A 19,941-nucleotide genomic window follows, 5' to 3' on the forward strand; every position below is an offset into this window, starting at 1 on the left:
ATTGGCCACAGTCATTATATATATTTATTATTTTTATATATACTTAGAAAGTTTTCCATTAAACTGTATAGTTACCTATATTAACATCACACAACACATTTTCAGAATAGACCTTTCTCCCATACCATTTTATTTAGTCAAATGCTTTGGTTAATATTAACATTAACCAATTCCAGATGTCAACAATTAAGTTCAATGCAACAAAAACATTTAGTCAGGCACTTTCCTCAGACTGAGAATAAGACTTTACATAAACATGTGTAGTGGATTTTGAGTCTATCTTAAGATAAAATAGTTGTGTTTAGTGACTAAACATATCATTACACAGATGCCTGATCCTCTTTTGCAGCTGTTCTTGCTGCTTTGGGTCTACATAGCCCCTCTGCTTGTCTTTCTTGTGGCTCTCACTTAGTGCTGCACTATTTGGGGGGAAATCTGCAGATAAGGGGTTCTGGCTGATTTTGTAATGTGCCTGCAGAAAGCTAAGCTTGCATTGCAATGAGGTCAGATTTCATTTCTAAGCAAGGTCACACTCCCTGGTTGGTAGAACTCCAAGGAAAATCAAAGTGCTGACAGAAACATCTAAAAGGTGGTGATTCAGTAGGTGGCACTCTTTCCTCCCTGCAAATCCTGTTGTCAAAGCTCAGGTTCAGTTTGCCTTTGAGTCGATTTCCATGTCTTCTTTTGACCATTAGGGAATCTAGTATAGAACAGTTTATTTGGGGAGTGGTGGGAAGGCGATTTTGGCTTGTGGTTTCCCTCAGAAAACAAGGATTTGCCTTTAATCTCTGTGTCCTAGATATACATGACCTCTGTAATTTTGTTTTGCTTTACCTAGAATTTTATCTTTAAGAGCTGGGATGACTGTACAAGCATATATGATGCTGAAAACCTTTATTCTGCTAGGAAAACATTTTCTTATCTGCATATGAGTTTTCTATTTTCTGATTATTTATGAAATTCTCACTTAGTTCCCAGAGTTGCATAGACCACAAAATTAGGTTGCCTTGTAGAAGCTTCAAATTTTAATGACTACTAAAATCTACTATAGAAATACTGATTTCTTTGCTCTTTCTTCATGAGCTTGAGACAGCACTTTTAGCTTTTATTAAACTGAATGTCAACTAGGATCCAGAGGATAGATTTATTAATGTATTAGACATCTTTCCAAAACTCTTCTTTCCTCAAATGTAAAAATAAAACCAAAAATGGAGCTGATGCTTTTCCACAACAGAAGTCAGATTGGTGCACGTTTATCCCCCACTTTATATAGAACATGCTGAAACTACTTTGAGAAACCATTCATAATGTCTCATTTAGACTGAAGACTAGTGATGGAGAAATTAGAACTCCCTCCTTACCCAGTAACACAAAGAAAGTGCTTGACAAGACACACAGAAATAATCTGAGTTGAAAAAAGAAATTGTAGTTTCTCCTATCAGATTATTACATTTTCTTTTTAAATGTTTCTCCTTTCTCTTTCTCTGCTTACATTATTATCTCTGCTTGTCATGTGACTTGGTTTTTGTTAAAGTGAATAAAGAATGTCAGGTGTGATTGAACTTGGTACTTACAAGAGCAAAGGAGTGTAAGTAAATTCATTTGAGGTTCTATTATTTCAACCTGGAGAGTTTTTCTGGGTGTGAGGGTTTGATCTTTATTGAGTCCCGACAGAATTTTTTGAAGTAAAAATGAATTCACACACATTCACAGGTTCACATGTACACATATGTATACACACACACACACACACACACACACACACACACACGCTGCAGGGTTCCACTGAATCAGATCAACTTGATTAGCTCCAAAGAGAAATAAAAGATACAGATTTCCCAAGAATGTGATAAACCATTTCTTTCCTCTAGCAATGTTGTTTGAACCCCTTAAAGAGTTTTATTTGGACCCCCTCAAATCCTCCCACCAATTAAGTTTTAACACACCAACCATTTCCAACCATAAACTCCAGTCACAAAATTACATGATCTGCAAATCTCCCTAAACTCCTTTGGCTCCTATTCCTAGAACAATACTGTGCTGTACATAGTATTAATTGTTTCTGATGACAGGGATAATTTTAGAGAGAACTTGGCTGGCTCCTCTGGTCTCCTTATTTGCACTTCTTTGTGACAAGTTCTGGAAGAAGCCAGGCATAGATGCTGTGAATTCCCCTATAAAGCTAACTCACAGTCCTGAGGTAATATGCCTGCATGGGAATCCTGCATTCTTTACTCTTGTTTAAACAGGTCAGAAAACGCAAAGCCGGCTTAACTGGCATTGTTTGTATTTGACTTGATAAAGCTTCAATCATCTTTGCATCTTATGATATACAGATTTGAACAAATCTTGACCACAAATAAGAAATAACAGCAGGTTCTTATAGCTTGAGAAGATGAAAAAAATCATGTTTATATAGTGAGACACAACATCATATCAGAGTGTATTGAATAATCACCTCCATGCTCCCTTGAACTTTCCTTTCTAGCAAATCACTTATGTTCAAGCTTTTGTACATTCTTTTCTTTCTCACCAAGATGCTTTCCCAAACTCCTCCCTAATCCACTTTCCTACCAGCAAACTTTTATTCCTCTTTCAAAATCCAGGGCAGACATCAACTCATTAGAGAAGATTTAGTTTACTCCCCACCAAGGCAACTGACTTCATCTCTTTATTCCCTGATCAACGACTAGGCTTCATTAATTGAGTCTCCAGGGCCATAAAAATCCACACTACTAGAGGACGGTGATTAACACTGTCTTCTATATAGATGGCACCTTTGAAGTTGTGCAAAGAGGCAGAACTTGCCTAGAAACTACCACAATGCCCGCCACATAGAACCTACTCAATATAGGTTGCTTGAATTGTATTTGTCTAACATAAAACCAAGAATTTCAGTCATGAATATGCTGGAGTTGAAATGAACTTCAGATGTCATTTGGTTCAAACCACTCAACCTATAGATGAGTGAAAGATCTTCCAATCTATGAACTGACTGATTTTTGCACTGCTAGTTGGCGGCAGATTGACTTGAATTAGAACCCAGTTCTTATGAAGTCATCCTTTCTGCAGCAGTGGACTGCCTCACAAAGTGCTAAAATAAAAAAGCTACTCTTCCAACAGGGGCATATTGATAGCATAAAATCCCACCCTTGGAAAGCATCCCCATCGGGAGACTCGCATTTCTTCCAGTGTGTTAGATGCCTGTGGCTCTAACTCAATTGAGCAGTCTCTTCGTCCATTTTTTGTTCTTGGGTTGAATAGGGTTTTGCTCTCTTTTCCTTGTAAGATCACAGAGTTCTTTACAGGTACTAACTAGGCCTCATGACACTCTCTGTGGAAATGATCTTATTATTATGACTAAAATGGTACTGAAGACATTTAAGGCGTTAACCTAAAACTGAAGAAAAGGCATCAAGTAGTCCATCCCAGGTTCCTGGTACTGAAAACACTCCAGTGCCAAGAGACTTGACAGTGTGGCCTGAGGCAAACTGAAGAAGCAGAATAGCAATCTAATAAGGGTACATTTTGTTCATGTTTAATAATTATATCAAGTAAAGAGTGACGGTTTTCCTAAGAAATATACACATCTGGGTGGAATTCAAAAGGTAGTGCTGTGACCAAGGAAAATCCAACCTCCTCCTTCTCAGAGACCTTGTAGGCAAGGTCACTCATGGGATACTTGACTACAATGTGTGGGGAAACTGGAATTTTATAAAACATGTAATAGAACTTATGGAGAAAGAAAGACAGGTTAATGTTGGTTGAGTCAGAATCAACTCTAACCTGTCAAAACTTTGTAGGAGAATTTGTCCAACAGGTATGAGAAATGTAGAGTGCAGACTCAGAAAAGAGGTCTGAATGGAAGAGGGTACCTGAAAATTCACTTGCAAGACAGGACCCATGACATTATATCATGTCTAAGAAGGAAAAAGGGCAGAGAAAGCTGTGGACTGATCTTTTTTTTTTTTTTTAAACTTTACATAATTGTATTAGTTTTGCCAAATATCAAAATGAATCCGCCACAGGTATACATGTGTTCCCCATCCTGAACCCTTCTCCCTCCTCCCTCCCCATACCGTCCCTCTGGGTCGTAAAAATATGGAATGCTTCACGAATTTGCGTGTCATCCTTGCGCAGGGGCCATGCTAATCTTCTCTGTATCGTTCCAATTTTAGTATATGTGCTGCCAAAGCGAGCACTGGACTGATCTTTAATCTTCTAATAACTAACACTGACCTTTGCTGGTGTTTTATATCTTTAAAGGAAAAGTTATGATATATATTTGTGTTATCTATTAATAAATAGTAATGTTTGTCTCATATTTTATAATTTACAAAGTTGGTCTTTAGCACTTTCCTATGAGGAAAGAATCCATTCTTCCCATTTTGCAGAAAAATAAGTTATATGTATTATGCATTTGCTGTCACATGGGCAAGTAGCAAAAACCATGCTTTCTGACACCTGTTGCTATTCTCATTTCAAGCACTGTTTATCAACATCTTATTTTTAACACCAATTCTCATTTTTCTCCTACATTCTTTCCCTAAAAAGTTTTCATTCCTGTGGAAGGCAAAATGGATGATTTTATGATCATGGATGATTTCGAAGAGAACAAATTGAGTTGAAGGGCTGAGATCTTTGCCCAACTCCAAGGAGTATGTGTGTACTAAGAAAATGGAGACAGAAAATGCAAATTATCTTCTGAGGCACTTTGATAGTGAAACAAAGCAATATAAGACTTTCTCCACAGGATTGGATAAGACATTTTTCTAACATAAAAAAGATCTGAGAATTGTTAGGAAAATGATTATATAATGTATTAGAAGAAATGGAAAAATACAAGAAGGAAAAGGAAAAACAGAAGGAGACAGTCCTTGAGGAGACAGGAGAAAATGGAATCAAGAAGATTAGCTTGGAAAAGGAGGAGGGCCATAGAAGGGAAGATCAAAGTCTACCTAAAGTTGGAGAAAAGTACAGAATGGTTACACTAGGGGTGTTGATAAACAATGTTGGAGAGAAGAGAAGAGAAGTCACTAGCCCCAAATAACTTCAGACTTTTCAAAAAAAAAAAAAGAAGAAGACATAAGGAGGAAGGGAAAACAAGATCTATACTGAATTACAGAAAATGTTTAAAAGGAACTCTTGTCAATGTTACATGACACCAAAGGTGGTGAGTAAGACAAATTTAATCTGTGGCTTAGTGGTAAAGAATCCCCTTGCAGTGCAGGAGACACAGGCAATACAGGTTCAATCCCTGGATTGGGAAGATCCCCTGGAAAAAGAAATGGCAATCCACTTCAGTATTCTTGTCTGAAAAATCCCATGAATGGAGGAGCGTGGCGGGCTACAGTTCATGGGGTTGCAAAGAGTTGAACATGACCTAGTGACTAAAATGACAAAATTTTAAAAATGGAGTCTTGGAATGATTGAGAATGAATCTAACCCATTGTGTCCAGTCTTTGGCATCTAGTTATCCTTCCTTAGTAAAAGGAAGTAGAGTTCTTTGGAGAGATGACTAATTCCAAGGGGAGGAGGTAGGTAAAGATAATGCAAGCCAAACTAGAATATCTTGCTATGCCTGAAAATAAAAAATGCTCAAAAAAAAAAAAAAAATGGACATGTAACAGTACAAAGGAGGCAGATTGAAGTGGCTCCCAGGAGGCAAATCTGAAACAGTTTGAGCATCAGCATAAATGATGTTATAATCCATTGAATAAAACAAGAATACCCAAACCCATACTGATCATAAATGAATTAAACATTTAGGGAGAGGGTGAAACAAAATGATAGCTAATAAATATTTTAAAAAATAAAATAGCAAAATCACCATTGTGCAGTCACTATAATAATAATGGAATCAAACAGAAATCAATAATGGGAGCCTATCACTAATGTGGGAGAATTTTCTGAGAAATATAATATTTACCAGGTTTTAAATTATCTCCCCACAAATTATTGATTAATTACAGGGAAAGTGGTAACTAAGTGGGAAAACATGATAGTCATCACTTTAACCAAGAAATCAGTTAAAATTACCCAAAACAGGACAAACAGATTGACATTCTGAGTCTCCTAATGTGATGCTCTGAGGACACATAATTACATCTGTGGCATTTCTGCCTGAAAATGCACACCTTAAATCTAATCATTAGAAAGCATTAGACACACCATATTGAGGAAGATTCTACGACATAACTGCTCTGTATTCTTCAAAACCATTGATATGATGAAAGACAAAGAAAGGATAAGAAACAGTTCCAGATGAAAGGAGACTAAAGAAACATGACAAGTCAATTAAATAGATGTGCTTGCATTGAATCCTGATTCAGGAAAAAAAAAAAAAAAGTCTATGAAGAACCAATTGGAAAAATTTGAAGACTAACTGTAAATAAGAGTATTTATTAATATTTAATTTCCTGACTTTTACAACTTTACAATTATTACATAAAAGTGGTTTTGTTCTTAGGAAGTATAAACTAAAGCTTTCAGAGGGCCGAGGTTTGATCAGTATAATTTGCTCTCAGGTGGTTCAGAAAAAAAAAAAAAAAAAACTAGAATGCTTATATCAAGAGGAAGAAAATGATTTAAAGCAGATGTGGCAAAATGTGAGCAATGTGTAAATCAGGGAGAAGGGAGTATGAGGTTCTTAATGCACTTTTTGAAATTTTCCTGAAAGTCTGAAATTATTTCAGAGTGAAAATGAGAAAATAATCGCATTTGCCACCAAGCTAGTACAGTAAGCCCTCTACATATGAACCATCAAGTTGAAAACTTTCAAAGAGGTGAATGTGTGTTCACGTGTCCAGTCATGTAAGTTAGCCATCAGTGTCTAATGTGAATAAAATTGCAGCTTGCCTTCCATTTCCTATTGCTGATGATCCTTCAATTCTACCGTCTCCCACCTCCTCTCCCTCCTCTAGTCAGTACCACTTCTTACCTGTTCACTCAATGCTAGCCTTGTATGCCAGCTGTTGTACTTACTGCACTACTGTACTTTTCAAGGTGCTGTAAGATTAAAAATATTCTCTTCATTGTGTTCATTTGTTATGTATTATTTATGTGAAAAATATGATAAAATTATAATAGTACTAATAGGTGACTGTGTTAGTTGTGTATGTGGCTAACTTTATTGGACTTACAAAAAAATTGGACTTATGAATGTGCTCTCGGAACAGAACTCATTTGTATTTCCATACTTACTGTAAAAAATGAGCACATATCAGACATCAGGGAGAGGTACTAGAAATCCAGAGTGCTAAGACACAATTTCTGGTCTTGAGTGGTTCCCAGTTTACAGCAAGGGACAAAGGACCCAGCACTCAAGACACTGCAGTCAGTGCTGGGTTGAGGTGAGAAGTGGAATGGGTTTACACACAACCCTTATGCTGGAAAGTGAGGTCAGAAAGTAGGTGGTTCATTTCACTTATCTATCAAAACTTTCAAAGAGTCTCCTGGTGCTTACCAAAACAAACAAAAAAGACTTCAGTGTTTTAGCTCAGTGGGTTTTATCTACTCTGGCAAACTCAGTTGAATTGTCCTGGCTGCCTCTCAGATACATTCTGAGGCCATGGCACATGCTGAGGTACAGGAGCAGCGCCTGGCACGGCACCATGGATCTGGGATCACTGTCCATTATTAGTTTGCTAGGACTGCTTTAACAAAGTACCACAAACACTGTGGCAGAAACAACAGAAATCTACTGTCTCACAGTTCTGGAAGCTGGCAGTCTGAAATTATGGTGTGAAGAGGGTTGGTTCCATCTAAGGGCGATGAGGGAAAATCTGTTCCATACCGGTCTGCTAGTTTCTGCTGGTGTGCTGGCAATCTTTGATGTTCATGGCTTGTAGATCAGATATCATGCTGATCTCTGTCTTTATATTCACCTGGCATTCTTCCTGTCTGTGTTTGTCTCTGTGTCTAAGTTTCCCCTTTTTATACCGAATCAGTCATATTGAAGGAGGGCACGCCTTCATGCCCTCAACTCTTCTTGATCACTGGCAAAGACACTGTCTCCAAATAAGGTCACAAACACAGGTACAGGGGGATTCGGTTTTAACATCTTTTGAGGGGACATAATTCAACTCATAACACTGCCTTACCATGACATTTACAGCTCTCAAAGAATTTCTCCCAAACTATCTTTTCGATCTTATTTCCTATTCCTCCCTATAAAAACACCTATTCTAGATAAGCTGCTATAAATGCCCTTGGAATACTTTGCCCCTAGATCTGATCATGGCTAACATTCTTCTTCCAGCCTGAACACATCATGTGACTTGGTTCTCTTTGTGGAATTTGTACTTTGATATTATTTATGTGTTTACTTATTTATAGTCTATTCTTGCCACTAGGTTGTATGCTATGTGAAGGTGAGCATTCTGCCTGACACAGTGACTACCGTAGCCTCACTGCCAAGTTCAGTGCCTGGCACATAGTAGGTGCTGAGTATTAATATATCTGCAAGTGTAATGAAGACAGGGGCCATTTCAGTCTCTGTTATATATCTTTTTCTTATTTTGACCAGTCCTGCTTCATTAACCCAATGTAGGCATTCTAGATTTTAAATAAGTATATAGACTGGAGGGACCTAAATGACAATAACAAGAGATTCATCAGAACCAACAAAATGTCCAAAGAAAGAATAGCACTTCTATTAGATAGAAGGCAAACCAAATGAGCCTCTTTCCATGACTACAAATAGTAAAGAAAAAACTCAGTTGGAACTAAATTATAAATGTGAATATAATAAAACAAGGAAACCACCACCACCACCAACAAAATCTCTAACATGGAAAAACACGTCAAAGCACATAAAAGCTTATAGATCTACCTTGTTGTATACTCACAATGCCAACGTTGGAAAGAACAGTGACAGAAAATATTTAATTTTGGATTATTTTGCTGTTGTTTTTGTTGCCCAACCTGCTTTTGAACAGCTTTCTTTTTTTCCACGTGCGTTCAGCCTTAGTGCTGTTGTGTATATATGTGTGGTTTGGGGTTTGTTTTTCTGTTTGTTGGTTTGGCTTCTTTTTTTTCCTTATCCCACTGATTACCAAGGACATATGAAAGCAACTTATTAAATCATCAAATGATAGCAATTGTTACTATTTATTATTATTTGTCTTCATAATATATGTATATATGTGTGAGGTGGAAAAGGAACATCATTTTAAACATGAGAAAATGCATAAAGGTATCTAAGGTTAGGCAGGGCTAGAGTGAGAGTCCAAAGAGCGCCTTCTTTCCCTTGTCTACGACGTCTCTTTAGATTTGTTTGTTCACTCACAATCCAGAGCCAAACTCTTTGGGGACAGAGCGCCTAGGGTCCCGTTTCACCTGTCTCTCTCAGACTCTCACTGCCAAGCTGTAAGGTTAACTGGTGTGACTCAGCTGCATGCTGTACTGCCAGTTGATCAAGTCACATGGCCAATCCCTCACAGGCAAGGAATGTCACCATTCCTAGGTTAATCACCTGTGTGTGGGCACAGCAAAAGGGCCCCAAAGGTAAAACTGCAGTCACACGGGCATAATTACTCAGCTGTTCTGTCCATGCACTGTATAGCAAAAGACAGTGGGACACCAAAAAGCAGAACCGACGTGACACAGAAAAACAAGCACGGTGGAAAATGCATCCTCAGATGACAAAGAGAAAACGCTTGACTTGAGTCCGATTTTCAAGCAGACTACTCATCAAAAGAGGCCATATTAGTTGTTACACTGAGGTGGAATATATTTTAGTTATGGTGTGTTTGTGTAAAAAGTAGATGGTGGACTGTCTCGGATTACAACCTTGAGAACATGCTAAGCTCCTTTCTAGGGAAAAAAGGATAATGCACATGCCTTCCACAAAACAAGACATCCATGGTTGAATATAAGCTACACGGGCAACAACGTATTTATCATCCCCTCCCTGCCATCCATTTGCATCTCTCCTCTTAGCTTCTTGGTGGCCTTTTGCATAATGGTGAGCAATGCATCGCTTACCCATTTGAAACAGAAATATATACTTTTTTAACATGCAAGTCTAATGGTTCCATTTGACAAAAGAAACTCCAGTGATCTATATTGCCTCTTAAATTGATCCAACATATTCTAGTATTCAGGCTGAGTTGCTTGCTAATAATATCTTACCAGAAAATGGAAACACAATAGCATTAGTAAATCAAACCAAAGGTGTGATTAAATGCGGGCTGAATATCAGGCATTTGTTTCGGTTCCACCAGCCTGACTCCATCACAGCCCCACCGGGGAGGACATTGTGTCATTTGCATGCTACAGCAAGGTGCATTATACAAATCATCCTAAATTATTGACCGCTGTGAGGAAACTGGCTGCTGGAATACAGCCTTCGTACATCAGAGGCAACCCCCGCCCTGTGAGGACACGCCTTGATTTCTTATTTAAGATGATACACTTTGTTGCCTTATAGTACTTGCCCTTCTCCAAATCCAATCCTACTAACTTCCCTTAGACTTTTTGAGGTTTAGCCACCATGGCAAACTGGCAGTAACTACTTGCTTAGCAACATTTATGCTTTCTGCATCTTTCTCAACACTAGAGGCATTTCTCTATCACCCCCTTCCACAGAGTTCTGGGTTTTAAAACTAGTTTTTATTCTTATCTATAGCTTGAAATCATGCGAGATCCAGTCATCTTTTCTGTGCTTGTTATCTTGGTATGAAGGATCATCCCCCCTCTTTTCACTTTTGAGTTTTGACTGGTTGGATCAAGGATGCATCTGAATTCCGTGCTGCTGTGCTCTATGGAACCCCTCTCCATCAGTGATCCGTCCGTATGCGAAGTGTCTGGACTCTCAGAAATGACACAAGAAATCCAGGTGCTGGTCTCGAAGTTTGAGAAATCATTTCTTTCTGTGGCAGAGTACCCTCCAATTCTTCCTGAGGATCCCTGTTTCAGAGTCTCACAGAAAGTGTGGATTCAGGGGGTAAACCATTTACTGACTGGGGTAAAATATATCTGCTTATTCATTTGTTCATCATATATATTTTGAGGTATGAAAAAATGTCCAGACATGTTTTAAGTGGCCAGTGCCAAAAGTTGATATAATTGTAATCCTATGCTTATGACCAGTTGTTATCCTGCAAACGTGACCGTCTCAATTTATTTAATTATTTTAGCTAAATAATAAGATGACTAGCACTCATGCTGAACCCATCGCCTGTTTCCTTATGTCTACCAATTTGCTTGGACCTAACCCTTTTCCTTCTGCTTCCACAAGGCAATGACTGCCTACAAATTTGTATTTCCTTGCTTTTTAAAATCATTTTTAAACAAAGTATTGTTTAGTTTTGTTTTTGAATTTTGTAAAAAGAGCACCATATGCTCTTCCAGGATGTCATTTTTTTTTCACTCAGAGTTATGTTACTGAGGTTTGTTTTTCTAGCTGCACATACAGTTGATTCTCATTATTTGCCATACTTATGTTCTGTAAAGTCACTCTGAATACTGAATTAGCCAATATTGAATGATTGCTCCTAGCAGAAATACAGAGTTAAGTTCCTAGGAGCCTTTGGTTACAACATTTTTGTTAACTGATTAATATCTAATCTTGTTTTGTATGTATTTTTGTTTTATGACAGCTATTTAACATATCCTGCTGATTCTTTAACACTGACCTCAGAGCCAACAGGACCATAACTCTTGCCTGGTCAAAGCTTATATAACATATGCATTTTCTCTGTAAGTCATACGACCACCTTCTTGCACTTAGGACCATTTGCAAGAACTTTGGCAGCTATACTTAGAGGCCATTTAAACAGCAAAATCATCAAAAGATGTACAAAAGTGAGAAAAGTATGGCATGGAACAGACTGTGAAAAGGATATACATTTCCAGAATGAGAACTGAAACAAGAAGGCAGGGTATTTTGTGTATCAGGCAACTCAAATTTCTCACTGTGTGTCCAAAGGTGACCCCAAAAGTGCCACCTGTATTTGTTTTAGGGCTATACAAACAAATTTTAGCAAGGTGGGAACATGCAATTATTGAATCAGAGAATAACGAAGGTTGGCTGTGGATATCTTTCATCCATTTTTATTGCTGTATAATACTTCATCTTGTGAATATAACCCCATTTTAAAGAACTACCCTTTTGTTAATGAACATTTAGTAAGAAATTTGTAAATAAGTTTAAAGTTTTCCTTCCTTGTACATGAATTGATCATGCTACTGAAATGATTGTGCAGTGGAAAGTGCTGTTTTCATGTAAATACAATATTCAGTACTTATATGGCAAAACGCTGACAGCTATCTGATATCAGTCTAATTATTTACTAAATATATTAAACACTTGACTTTGTAACAAAAACAGAGATGCCTTAGATGCACTGTAACTTTTATCACAATTTTTTAAGACAAGTGTGTATTCTATGTTAAAAATATGTGTGTGCACTGTGATAAACTCTGAAAACAGAATTAAAAGGATGATCATTGTCCTCCATGAATTCCAAGTCTGTGACCAGTGACATAAAATTATAAATAATAGTATAAATAGCCAAAGTAGAATAGGGACTCCAAAATTGAGTACCAAGAATGTTGATCTCTGCATCAAACTATCAGATAAAGCTTCCAGGAGGAGGTGGAGATGATGTTGATATTTGAAACATGATGATATCTACACTAGGATCCTTTCATGACACTTTCCAATGCAAAATTTGCAAAATATCTGGGCCTCATTATTTTTTGTCTTATTTGAAATACAGAGAGACTAGGTTTGGTCTTTACACATGATCTTTTCCCTCAATTTCATATAGTCTTCTCTGTTTACAGTAAATAAGGGCTTTGTATGCTGTGAGCTGGTTTTAGCTGTGGTATGTTTTGATGAAATAGAGTTTATCCTCCACTATGGAGGAGCCTGGTAGGCTGCAGTGCATGGGGTCGCTAAGAGTCGAACACGACTGAGCGAATTCACTTTCACTTTTCACTTTCATGCATTGGAGAAGGAAATGGCAACTCACTCCAGTGTTCTTGCCTGGAGAATCCCAGGGACAGGGGAGCATGGTGGGCTGCCATCTATGGGGTCGCATAGAGTCGGACACGACTGAAGTGACTTAGCAGCAGCAGCAGCATACTGCCGTAATCTTTGGTTACATGTGTATTCCATTTGTGCTACTTCAGAATTTCATGTTTCAAATATGATTGGCCCCTCTTGTCTGAATAGCGTCAGTTCCTCTTCACAGGTACCCAAACCTTGTCAGTATGAGCTAATGCTTTCCATGTGCAGTTCTCAAACCAACCCTTGTTAGAAAAAAATCATTCTGCACCCTCATGCTATGGCTTCCCTGGTGGCTCAGCGGTAAAGAATTTGCCTGCTAATACAGGAGACTTGGGTTTGATCCCTGGGTCAGGAAGATCCCCTGGAGAAGAGGATGGCAACCCACTCCAGCATTCTTGCCTGGGAAATCCCATGGACAGAGGAGCCTGGCAGGCTACAGTCCATGGGGTTGGGGTCGCAAAAGTCGGATGCAACTAAACAACAAAACTGTCATCCCAGACCTAATGAGTTAGAACTTCCCAGGGTGGGTTCCTATGGTCTGTGGTTAAAGAAATCTTTCAAGTAATTCCAATGCATACTAAAGTTTGAAAACAAGTGCAAAAGGGTATCTTGATTGATTTAACCTGTCCCTAAACATCAGATTGTGTCAGGACTGTGAATTGATCAAAGAATGTTTTCTGGCTGTATCTGAAATAAGGACTTAGGGTAAGAGAGAAAGTGATCAGAAGATTCTAAGTTGTAAATCACAAGAGGTAGGGCATAAATGCATTACATGGGTTAGAATTGAGAAAGCACTTAAATAAATGAAGAAACATCCCATTGTAGCCAAACCCACATGTCAGTACCTGGAAGCAGCACTTAAGTCTGTTTCTTTAGATCCACCCAAATGGATTTATAGATCCATGGCACAAGTGTCTATGCTCATTCTATATAAAATATGATCCACCATTCAGCAATAGTGAAGTCATTGAACAACTAAAGAATCTTGGCACTCTATCCCAGACTCATTGAATGAGATCTGCTTCAAATAAAATCCCCAAATAACCAGTTGCCCATAAAGTTTTGGGAAGCATTGGTCTAATCTTTTGTGCAGTGGGACATGGTGCATATTGCTTCTTAATTTTGAGTTGATGAAAGAATGAATAAAACTGCCATAAGTCATGTGACCTTTAGATATTAGAAACACAGTTAATAAAAGTAAGCACTTGTCTAGCACCTGTGTGCTGAGCCTCATTTACAAATGTTGTTGTTCAGTCACTGAGTCATGTCTGACTCTTTGCGGGCCCATGGACTTCAGCACACCATGTATATATACAGTGGAATATTACTCAGTCATAAAAAGAGCAAAATAATGCCATTTGCAGCATCATGGGTGGACCTAGAAATTGTTATACCGAGTCAAGCAAGTCAGACAGAAAAAGACAAATACCATATGATACTGCTTATATGTAGAATCTAAACATGATGCAAATGAACTTATTTACAAAACAGAAATAGAGTCACAGATGTTAAAAAAAAAAAAAAAAAAAAGGCAAACTTATGGTTACCAGGGGGGAAAGAAGAAGAGGGAGGAGGGATAAATTGGGAAACTGGGATTGACATATACACACTACTATATATGAAATAGATAAGCAATAAGGATCTACTGTATAGTGCAGGGAATTCTACTTAATACTCTGAAGTGTCCTACACAGGAAATAATCTACAAAAATGAGAGTGTGTGTATATATATATATATATATATATATATGTATGTACATGTATAACAGATTCACTTTGGTGTACAGCAGAAACACAATATTGTAAATCAACTGTATGCCAATAAAAATTTAAATAAATATATAGCTAGATATGTTAGATATATTGATTCATTTAAGCCTTATAACAACCCTACAAAGTAGTTATTGCTATATCCATAGAAGTTGGGTCACTTATTCAAGGATCTTTATTTAATAAGGGAGAGAATTACGTTCTAAATTTCACTGATTTGGCCCCTTACCTTGTAATATTCCTAAGGCTCTCTCCAGTGATTCTCAAATGAACAGAGAGCTACAACGCACTTGATTAGATTAAGGAGTTGTGCTGGTTTTCTAGAAACTCATAACCAGACTATGGACAATGGGACAGATTATGTCCAACTGGAATCTTTTCCCCACAATCTTCATTATTTCTTTTAGAGAGAGACTTCTGGACTCTTAGGCTCCCTAAGTTTCCTGACAGTTAAATCTAGGATAAAGACCTGGGCCCGTTATGGATCAGCTGATTCTGGGTTCTCTTGGTGTCTCCCTATCTAGAGAGAAACTTTATCTCTTTCAAATAAACCCAGAGAAAAGGGTTTGTCTCTATTTTGTAACATCCAGGGTTTTCTAGCCCTACTCAGTACAGAGGGTTAAATTCTGCATTTTAGGAAACACGTTCTTGCTGGACATTTGAACTGCCTCCTTCAATCCACCCATTGTCACCAATTAACAAAGATAGTTTGGTGTATACTTCATTTAATATAGCTGATGTCTTAGTATGTTCTGGAATCAAGCATGGATTCTTTTCCCTCTTCAAAACCATTAAGATGCACACACCAAGGGAAGCAAGACTGCCTTTTCAGAATTTTCATAGCAAAATTACTCAGTAACTATAATAGCCATAAGTATAATCTAATTAAACTGCCTCAATACAATGAAAAATTTAGACTTTTGTGACATTGTACAAGCTCTACATTGTCCATTTGGAAAAGCCTTGTTCCTCTTTTGAGATAAACTCACCTCTCCAGAAGATCCCTTTGTCCTATAGCTTTCCATGGCCTCTCCAGAGATCACTTGTTTTCGCTCATCCTCTTCTTCTCAATGACTCTTCTTGATACCTATATTATAATATTCACTCCCAGGAAAAAAGGCCATGAGGACGGGCTACTTACTTTTCTTTGAAAATAGCTAATACAGTTATGCCTGGGCACACAGTAGATGAAATAGATATTCATTCAGTGAGTAAATGGATGAATAGCTTGGACTTGCAAGGTGAACCTATTTTGGAATTAAATGTGGATTAGTTCAATCTTTGCACACAAAATAAGAATTATCATAGAGATTCATAAAGAATAGCTACCCGGAGTTGGTTAAAAGCCCAATACCAAATTGAAATATAATTGTGTTATTTTAGAATACTTACAGAAAATATGGTGATTTATAGCCTAGAATTTTGGAACAGCATCAGACTGATAAATTTAAGCCTTTTAGCCCAATAAGCACATTCACAGGAGAGAGAATACACAGCCACAGGGACAACAATTCAATCTACCCTTGCTCTGCAGCTTGGTGGGTGTCTTTAGGGAACTTGCCTATGTGTCCAGGTAACACTTGGCCTACAGGTGACTTGGTGGGAAGGTCCACTTGACACACTTGGAAAAAAAAAACAGCTCCCAGGAGAATCTGAGTATTTTCCACAGTTTCTCCTCCTCCTTCTGATTTGTTTTGCCTTGAACTTGCACAATCAAGGGAGGGTTGGTTATGCAAATCCCTGTCTGAATTATCACAAATTTCAAATTGGAAGGATCTGAATTAATGAAGATTTTACCCAACTGCATTCCATTTCAGCTCTTCCAGATAAAATGTGCTATGGAAAATTTGGAGGCAGTCCAGAAGACAGCAACTAAAATGATGAAAGGTTTGACTAATATCCCCTCTGAGGAAAGGCTAAAAGAGTTTCTTTAGCCCACAGAAAGGAAGGCTGAACAAGGAATTAATAATAGTTCTCAAGTATATGAAGAAGTGTGTGAGTGACAAGAAGCAGATTCCCTTACTTCTAATGAGTCCAGAACAAGAGGAAAATGGCTCGAGACCGGGGAAAACCATGTGTCATCCTTAGAAAGCCTTCCTGGCTTTACAAGACTCAGAACACTGACACCTTAGGGACTGCTCCAGTGGATGTCTTATGAACAACCTAAACATTTACCTTTTTCCATGGACTCATGTTAAGTCTTGCCTGAATGCAGATGGCATAGACTAAGCGACTTCTCAGCGTCCCCTCTAACCTGGTGATTCCATTTGATGAAAGGTCATTTGCTTGAATTGATTAGAAAGTTAAAATTGCACTCCTGGATCAGTGGATTCGTACTGCAAGAGAGAACCTTTCAGTTCCGAATGGCCAGTTTGAATTTCATCCTGTTGGCAGCAACCCAGAGTTATACCACACTGCCAGCACAGCCAGGCACACTGCACTGTCCAAAGGAATAAGCTTTGTTGGCATTGCACTGAGAGTGTTCTATCTTGCCTTTGAAAAAAATGTTTCAGGGCTGCATGAACAACCAAGCCACAGCATCTTTTAGATTTACCTCAGGTACTAAAACAGCAAAGCCTCTGCAAAAAACCATTGTGTCAGAGGAAACAAGATGGTTGAGGCTTTAACCCCCAAGGACTCTAAAGGCTCTGAAACAAATATGATAGGATCAGAATAGGGATTCCTAGAACATTAGTGCCAAAGATACATGTGAGGGACTTGCAGTCTCCATATTGTCATCTAAAAGACAGGACAGTCACAAACAAGGGATCCTAAAGAGCTACTCCAATAAACCTAACAGTGGAAAGTCTTCCTGAGAAATTCAAGTAGTCCCCTAGACCTGAAATCAAGGTGACAGTCTGGACTCCCGTCTCCCTCCCAAACCCATATCCAGTTACTCACCTAGCCCTCGACTTCTTGATTCTATGCATCTCTTGTGCATAGCCCTTTTTACATCTTTATCACTACCCTCTAATGCATCTTCTTTCCAAGTATCAACTAGAGCCTTAAAGAAACCTCCTCACCAGTCTTCCTGCCTCTTTCAGCCCGCAAATCACTCTAGACACAATAGCCAGAATTTTTAAATTGCAGATCTAGTCATATCACTTACCTGCTTGGGGGTTCTAGTTGAGTCTCCTGCATTCCAAGATAAACCTCAGACTCCATCCCAGTGAGACATGAGAGTTTCACAGCCTAACGTCCTTGTGTGAGTGTGTGCGCTTAGTTGTATCTGACTTTTTGCAACCCCGTGGACCCCGTGCAACCCCAGTGTAGTCAGCCTGGGTCCTCTGTCCATGGGGTTTTGCAGACAAGAATCCTGGAGTGGGTTGCCATTTCCTCCTCCTTTACTTAGCGGTATTCATATCCCCTATTGAAAAAGTAATTTCCAATTCTTTCAACAACTCATGGATTTTTAAACCTGTGTGGATTTCAACACATATTATTTCATTCATGTAAAATGTCTCTTGATTTCCCACCCTAGCTTCCTGCTACATACTTCACACAGATAATTTGTTTTCATATTTCCATTAAAGCACCACTTCCAACAGAAAAACTCCTAAATCCCTCAGGGCTATTCCAGTGCTAATATTATATACTTCTACATTCTCCTGATATAGAGTTATTTTAGTGGTCACTTCTAGGTTTTTTTTTTTTTTGCCTGCTCAAAATTCATGCCCTCTTTTTCTAATTTTCTTTTCTGAGTGATATGAATTCTTGGGTGGTTTGCCATCCAGAATGCCCTGCTTTCCCCTAGCGAACTGGCGAGTTGAGATAAAGCTAGTCCAACTGAGCTTGCTCTCTTGGAAACTGAGATCTTGAGTGGAGAGCCATGGGGATGGAGAATGGTTAGAGCTGATTAACACCAGCGCTGGCGACCTGACAAAACCACTGACTGGCCCCTGACTGTTATCAAGGAGTCCCTCTGGCTCCTATCCATTTAGAAGCCTTAGTTACTCAGATTCCCTTTTAGTACTGTGAGCAACTCCACAGCCTTCACAGAAACTTTAATTAAATTAACTAGAGCTGATTTCTATTGATTACAGCCAAAGACATCCTCACATTTTCAACTCTTCTGAGACTTATCTTTTATTTGTCTCACTCACATTAGAGGCTGTTTTCTCTTAAAGGGCAGGGAGCAGGCACTTCACGTCCTTTTATACTCATCATTTAATACAATGCCTCTCTTATAATAGGTGCTCATAAATAAGTGAATGAACGATTTACCTTATGGAGTGAACATGGGCAAGAATTAGTGATTAATACCAGTGTAGTGAAAAGATACTAATGTCTTTATTCTGGTTTGCATTTTTTGTCAATGATTGGAAGATTTCGATGGCATATATATCATATTTGCAATCAACATTAATTGGGAGGGATAGAAAATATATTAAATGATGAAATCAGGTCTTCAAATGATATACGCAATTTAAAAGGATGAGTTACACATTTAAAAACAGTTTTATTGAGATACAATTCACATACCATAAAATTCATTTAAAATATATCATTCATAGGTTTATAAGGTAATCACAGTGAAGCCATTGCTAAAGTCTAGCTCTAGAATATTTTCATCACTCCGAAACAAGACCTCGTACTCACTAGCAGTCACTCCCCATCCCCCACTCCAATCCTCAGCTCTAAGCAGTCACTAATTTACCATCTGGCTCCATAAATTTGTCTTTTCTGGACATCTCGTATAAATAAAATTGTACAATACACTACATGTGTGACTATCCTCTTTCATTTAGTATGATGTTTTCAGGGTTTATCCATGTTGTAGCATGTATTTATACTTCATTCCTATGTTTGCTGAGTAAATAAATATTTTACTGTGTGAATAAACCACATTCTGTATATCCATCCATCAGTAGATAAACATCAGGTTTGTTTTAATTTTTTTGATAAGTATAAACAATGCTGCTGTGAACTATACAAGTGTTGTGTTGCTTTTGATTTTCTTTTGATTTGGTGTATATTAGAAGTAGAATTGCTAAGTCGTACGGTATACTTATGTTTAACTTTTAAAAACTACCAAACTCTTTGGCAAAGTGACTGCATTTCTACCAAAAATGTGCAATGCTTCCAATGTCTTAGGAAACTATTCTGCCATTTTTTAAAATTGGGTTGTCTTTTTATTATTAAATTATAAGGGT

The 19,941-nt window shown here is 38.0% G+C and overlaps 1 non-coding gene across 1 annotated transcript; it reads right to left on the reverse strand.

Moving 5' to 3' along the window:
• Window positions 1–4,095: 4,095 nt before the first annotated feature.
• Window positions 4,096–4,202, reverse strand: LOC112447204 (U6 spliceosomal RNA). Its single transcript, XR_003035306.1, has one exon. It is a non-coding gene; the product is annotated as a U6 spliceosomal RNA (small nuclear RNA).
• Window positions 4,203–19,941: the final 15,739 nt, after the last annotated feature.

This window comes from Bos taurus, chromosome 6 (assembly GCF_002263795.3).
Source record: "Bos taurus isolate L1 Dominette 01449 registration number 42190680 breed Hereford chromosome 6, ARS-UCD2.0, whole genome shotgun sequence".
Lineage (NCBI taxonomy): Eukaryota > Metazoa > Chordata > Mammalia > Artiodactyla > Bovidae > Bos > Bos taurus.